A 6000-nucleotide genomic window follows, 5' to 3' on the forward strand; every position below is an offset into this window, starting at 1 on the left:
AAAATGGATGTGGAGAGACGCAGTATAAGTTGAAGGGCATGGATTCTTGAGAGCATCAGGGAAAAAATAGTCAAAATGAGTGAGTGTTATGGCAGAACAACCTGAAACGATGCAAGTAATAAGATGATTTTAACTTTGCATGTGCTGTTCCTTCACTCTTCAAAAGGTGGGGTTGTGGATATGTTTCAAAAGTAAATTATTTAACCCTGACTGCCTCTATTACAGTGGATAAGGAAAAGATGCCTCCATTAGGGTTCTTTAGCACTGCATTATAACCAAAGAATCCATTATAACTAAAGAACCCTCCACTAGGGTTCTTTAGCTCTGCATTATAACCAAAAATTGCCTAGCCTTAAAAAGAGATTTAAAATATTTAGCATTTATTGGGTAAGATCTCCTATTTGCTCCCAAATAATCATGTCAGATGGTCTAGAATAGGGTTCTTATAATATGTTTTCTGAAAATCCCTAAACTCCCATAATACTGAAATTACAGATTTCTGTTCTACATTACTTCAGAAAGAACATGTCCCCAAGTATCAGAGCTTTAAAGCATATCTTCCAGATGACTTTTCAAGGTCCTAGTAACAGAATGGGATATTCAGAACTGAGGAGCAGAAATTACTAAAGAATTTTTATAAAAATTTATTTAACTGGCCATGAATAAAACTTTTTGTTCTAAGAAATTAAGTATATTGCTGAAAATACTTTCATCTAATCCTAAAAATGTTAACCTCACTCCCCTGCAAAAGGTCTTTAGTAATGAGTCCTAAGAAAATGAGTTCTGCCAATCTGGAGAGGATTCTTTTTCAGCATCTACTCATCTTTGTTATTACAAGAGTTTTTCTTCAGTTTGACTCTTTAAGTTATAACTTAAGATCAGTGTTTTTAAAGAAAACCTAATGCATCCACTCAATGTCTTTGTGAATTTTCAAAAATGGTAGCTAATATTAAACTATATCTAAGATTTGCAAAACATTTACACAGCCATTATCTCCTTAATTTGTAACAACACTGTGACTGAAGTACTGTTATTATCCCAGTTTTACAAAACACGGAACTGGTGAAGATGCACTTTATCCAATCACTCATCTATGAAGTAGTGGAGCTGCTTACTAAAATTTCTGTTATGTCTGATGAGTGGCGCACTGGCAAAGTGCTTCAGCAGTGATGTCGTTTCAAGTCATCAGTTCCCAGTACTTCATTCTGATGGCGAGCTTCTTCCTGATAACCATGGCAACTACAACTACTTGCCAGGCACCGTTCTAAGTATTTAACACCTATTTAATAACACACTCCTCACCAAAACCTCGATGTGAGTACTATTATTTGTTCAGTTTAAGGATGAAGGCAGTGAGTCCCAGGAGTTTGACCAAGTATCTAGGCACCCCTGGTCAATCAAGTTGACACATAAAATTCACCACTACAGGGTTATGCATTGCATAGAAAAGAGGTATCTTTAATCAGGAACCACATTCTGCACAGAGAAATACTTCATGCTTCAAAAATGCACAACACTGAGATTCTGAGGATGTTCAAATTATGTGCAACATCTTTTAATTGCATTCTGGGGATACAGACTTGAAAAAAGTCACGTGTGAAGTAAAGTAATATGGAGATTTACCTGGACCCTTTTAGTTGTTCTTGTCTCTTGTGTTCATTTTTCACTCCCTGTATCCTCTTCCTCCCTCTTCCTTCCTCAGTCTCTTCTGTTCTCCTTCTCTCTTTCTAACCCAAGGGTCTGCTGTTTCAATGAAAGGCACCAGTGATATATTCACATTATCTATGCGTGCCCTTTCTTACTGTGCAACAGGATGTTGAATAGACCTTTTCTGCAGGAATGGAAAACTTGTGTTTTGTGTAATGGTTAAGACTATAAATGTGAAAATAATGGATGAGAAATACTTCCACTTTCTCAATAGTGTTTTCTAGACACATTCCTATGATATTATATAGAAATGATTTCTAGGTTAGAGAACTGTGGTAGCAAGGTGTTATATTCATTAAATGTAGGGAAAGAAACAGGCTCTGCACAGTGAGTTTGGACCAAGAAGAAGTAGGAAAAGAAGTATGCTCTACGGTGTGAGGGTGAACCATCGTGAAAGAACACAGTAAGAGAGGGCTCAATGGTGATCACCCACTCTTTAGGCTGATGTCAGGTCTAGGCTATCACAGCCAAAACTGCTCAAGCTCTCCTGAGAAGTCCACATGCAGCGCTTTGGGAACTGTTCTGTATATGTGTCCTGGAATTGTGCAATTAACAGATCACATCCACTTTCCTAGCTAGCCTTCCATGCCCTAATCTCCTGCTCCAATAAGACTTAACAAAGTGTGACTAATGGGCCCTGAAAGCCTCATCATTACTACCAGCCTACATAGAGAGTAGACTAGAAAATTCTGAATTTGTTGAAATATGTGCAATCATTTTAAGTGGATATTAATAGGAGGGAGAAGTATGCTCACTGTAGGCGTGCCTAAGAGGAGTGTAGCTTTTCATTTTCCCTTTCTTTGTCCCCAGCCTTGGGAGGGCCCTCTAAGAGAATCATTTACAGCAGTTGGTGCTGTTTGCAGCGAGGGAAGCTTATATGATTCTCCAGCTGGGTGCTCGCTGAGCCACAGAAAATAAGTAGATAAAAAGTACATAAAAACAAAGCATTAATTTTCCTCATGCTGACAGAAGAGTGAAATACGATAAGACAGTACTCAAGAAGCTTGATCTGTGTCTCTTATTTAGAAAAAAAAGCAAACATCTATTTGTTTTTACTTCCTCTGTGGAGAGTAGCAAAGGCTGTTTGACACTGTCTGTAGCCGTAGAACAGGATGAGAGAGCATCCCCGGGCAGCCTGCATATTGCCACCCACCGTGGCAAGAATAAGGAACTTGCATTCCTAGACGGCAGATGTCATAGAAGGTGGCCAGGTTGGAGCCCTCATGTTCCTAAGGTGACAATCTTCTGGGGAAACAGGATCTGGGATATAATTTCAGTGAGAATGTAGAAGGCTTATGAAGTTTTGGTAAAAATATATTTTCCCATATTTCGAAAAACCACGTAGTCCTGAGGTCCCTAGAGACAATTTTCTGAAGAGCTTATAGATGCAGCCCCCAAAGGAGCTAGCACTTAGTTACCAGCTACACAAGGCATGTACAGTTAAGTTAAAACAAAAATTCCCACCGCTAAGTAAAGAATCTTTCTGTTCTTTCCTTTTAACTACCTCTTCTACCTAGATTCTAAGGCAAAAAATGGAGGAAAAGCCAATCACACAGGCCATTTCTCCTTCTCAACCTCAGCCCTCTAAGCCGCAGGTCAGGCTTGAACTAGACGAAAGGCATGAGTAAAAGCAATAGAGCAGGCTTTGTATTAGATACAAGCTCAAACTTGTTTGGTTTTGAAGGGCTAGGGATGGAACAAAGGGCCTCAGACATGCGAGGCAAGTGCTGTGCTACTGAGCTGCACTCCCTGGCCCCGAGACTGCAGATTTGGTTTGGACTAGGATGGACTGTCAAATCCTTGAAAATGAGTCATATGACTTTTTGTGGTTATTGTCAGCTAAGTGATGAGAACTCTGTAGAATCTTCATTTCTTAGTGGTAAGAAAAGGAGATCCATCAGAAAGGGTAAGGAACAGTGCATGGCGGAAAATAAAGTCATTTGTGTGAACAAATTTGGATAGTTGTATTAGTCTGTCTTGTGCTGCTATAGCAAAATGCTGGAGGTTCAATATTTTGTAAGGAAAAGTTCTGTAAGTTACACTTTTGGCAAGTGAAAGTCCAAGATTAAGTGACCCTATCTTGTTGCTCTTTGGTGAGGCCTTACTAGTGGTGTCATGACATGACAGATTTCCTCATACATCAGGGTCAGTGCAACAGAGTGATGTGAGGTCAGGCTCGCTCTGTTATAAGTCTGCTCTCATGGCAACTAACTTAGTGCTGTGAGTACTACATTAATCACTTCTGAAGCTGGTGCCCTGATGACTAATAACTTTCTACTAGACTCCCTTCTTAAATGTCTAACATTTCTCAATATTGTTGCATTGGGGGCCGAGCTTTCATGCAAACCTTTGTGGGACACAATTAAACTGCGGGTATACGGAAGGAGAGGAAATGAAAGGTATGGGGGAGAAACTGACTATAGCCTGTCAATATAACTTAATTGCGGGTCCCCATTCAGAGTCCAGACACTTTGTAGTTACTCTGGAAAGTAGGTGTCATCATTTAAATGCACCCTTAGGGAGGTTATTTTCCCAACTGTAAGAGAAACTACTATTCTAATTTGAGATTAGTTTGGGAAATATTATTGGATCATGGCCTTAGAATAATGGTTATGATACATGGTCTGAACACCATGAGTTGGTGAAATCTCTGAGAGGTCCAGTCTTTGTGATTTTTAGTGTGGTCTAAGCAAATAGCCCCTCAGAGGCTAAGGCAGAATTCTTATATGCCCTTGGGGTCTTTCAAATGAGTAGAGATAGAACTGGAAGACAAAGTCGGGTCCAGCCCCAGACTAGCCTAGTTGAGAGGTCTGTGCTTAGCAGCAGATGTGAATTCATGCTCATACTCCAAATATAATGATGAAACCAAGTGACTTTTCTGAAACTGATGTGGAAGCAAATAAGGGCGTAAGGGAAGTCCTGTGGTCGAGTGTATACCTTACACAAGACAGCAGTGATTGCCAGGCTAGAGCAATAGAAACAGCAAGACTGGTGAATATGGGGCTCTTAGTGACTCACCAGGTATGGTCATGATTGATTTTTATGTAATGTAAGCTGCACCCGTAGATAGCAGCTAGCAGGGTTAGAGAGATATGGAACTAAATAGTTATGGAGGTTTTGTCAGCTCTGTGCATTATATTGCAGGTGTATTGATTTTAATTCCCACGAAACATTGTCAGCACCTAAGTAATACCTAGCCAGACATCTGACAGAATCTGCACACTGGGAAGAGGGAAGGGGAGAAGAGGAATTTTAAGTGGACTAGAGGCACAGTTTGGAAATTGAAGTACGTGAAAAGAAGACATGCATTTCTGGTCAGTAACTAAACCATCCCTTGGGTTCAGATCTAATTCAGAAAAAGGAAACTGTTTGGTGAAACCTCAAAACTCAGGGTTTTAGTCACCACGAGAATACGACCTATATAACAATCAACTGAAATTTTTCAGATCTTCAGATGTTATCTTAGTACTTCTCTTGTTGTGGGGACAAAATGCCTGTTACCCTCAAGCTAAAAAGAGGAAGGATTTATTTCAGCTCAGAGTCTGAAGACACTTCAGTCCATAGTCAGATGGCTCTACAGCAGGGTGGCATGGCAGAGGGGCATGGCAGAGGACAAACACTCCACGGCATGACAGGCAGGAAGCAGCAAATACTAGCCCTCCCTTTCTTGTTCAGCCCATCCAGGATACAAGCCTTTTGGGTAATGCCACCCACACGCAGGGTGGGCCTTCCTGCTATCCACATGCAGAGCTATGCGAAACCAATCAGTGGACTCACTTAGTTATCACACTCTTAATCCATACTCACATAGCCTTAGCCCGCATCTATACACCCCAGCTCCAGCCAACTCTAAAAGTCCCCACCTATGAGCACAGGAGGCTTTGGGGGGACATCTAGATTCAATCCGTAGCAGATGTGCTCAACACTAAGTAGTAAAAGAGATACGAAAATTATCTTTGCAACTAAACAGTCTTTAATGGATAGGATGGAAAATCAGTTTTTCACTGGCTACTAAAAGTGAATGCTTCTTCCCACCTTCAAGCAACAGGAGGTGGATTAGTGCGAGACCCCCAGCTCCATGTCTGTCCCTCATTTTCTCTCTCTCTCCATGCCAGAGGAGAAGTGTCTTCAGCCAGTCCATGAGTTCTTAAGAGGCTGGACTTGGAAAGCCAAGTCTCTTTCCCTATCTTTGTCATGGAAGAGAGATACTGCAGAGTTCTGTGTGACTAAGTGGTTTTCCTTTTATTTTGTATTTTGTATTTTTTTTTTTTTTTTTTTTTTTTTTTTTTTTTT

At 40.5% G+C, this 6000-nt stretch overlaps 1 pseudogene; it reads left to right on the forward strand.

Moving 5' to 3' along the window:
- LOC102005429 overlaps window positions 1–6000 on the forward strand; it is a 148533-nt pseudogene that overhangs the window by 130123 nt on the left and 12410 nt on the right.

This window comes from Chinchilla lanigera, unplaced genomic scaffold (genome assembly GCF_000276665.1).
Source record: "Chinchilla lanigera isolate Chin_1 unplaced genomic scaffold, ChiLan1.0 scaffold00184, whole genome shotgun sequence".
Classification (NCBI taxonomy): domain Eukaryota; kingdom Metazoa; phylum Chordata; class Mammalia; order Rodentia; family Chinchillidae; genus Chinchilla; species Chinchilla lanigera.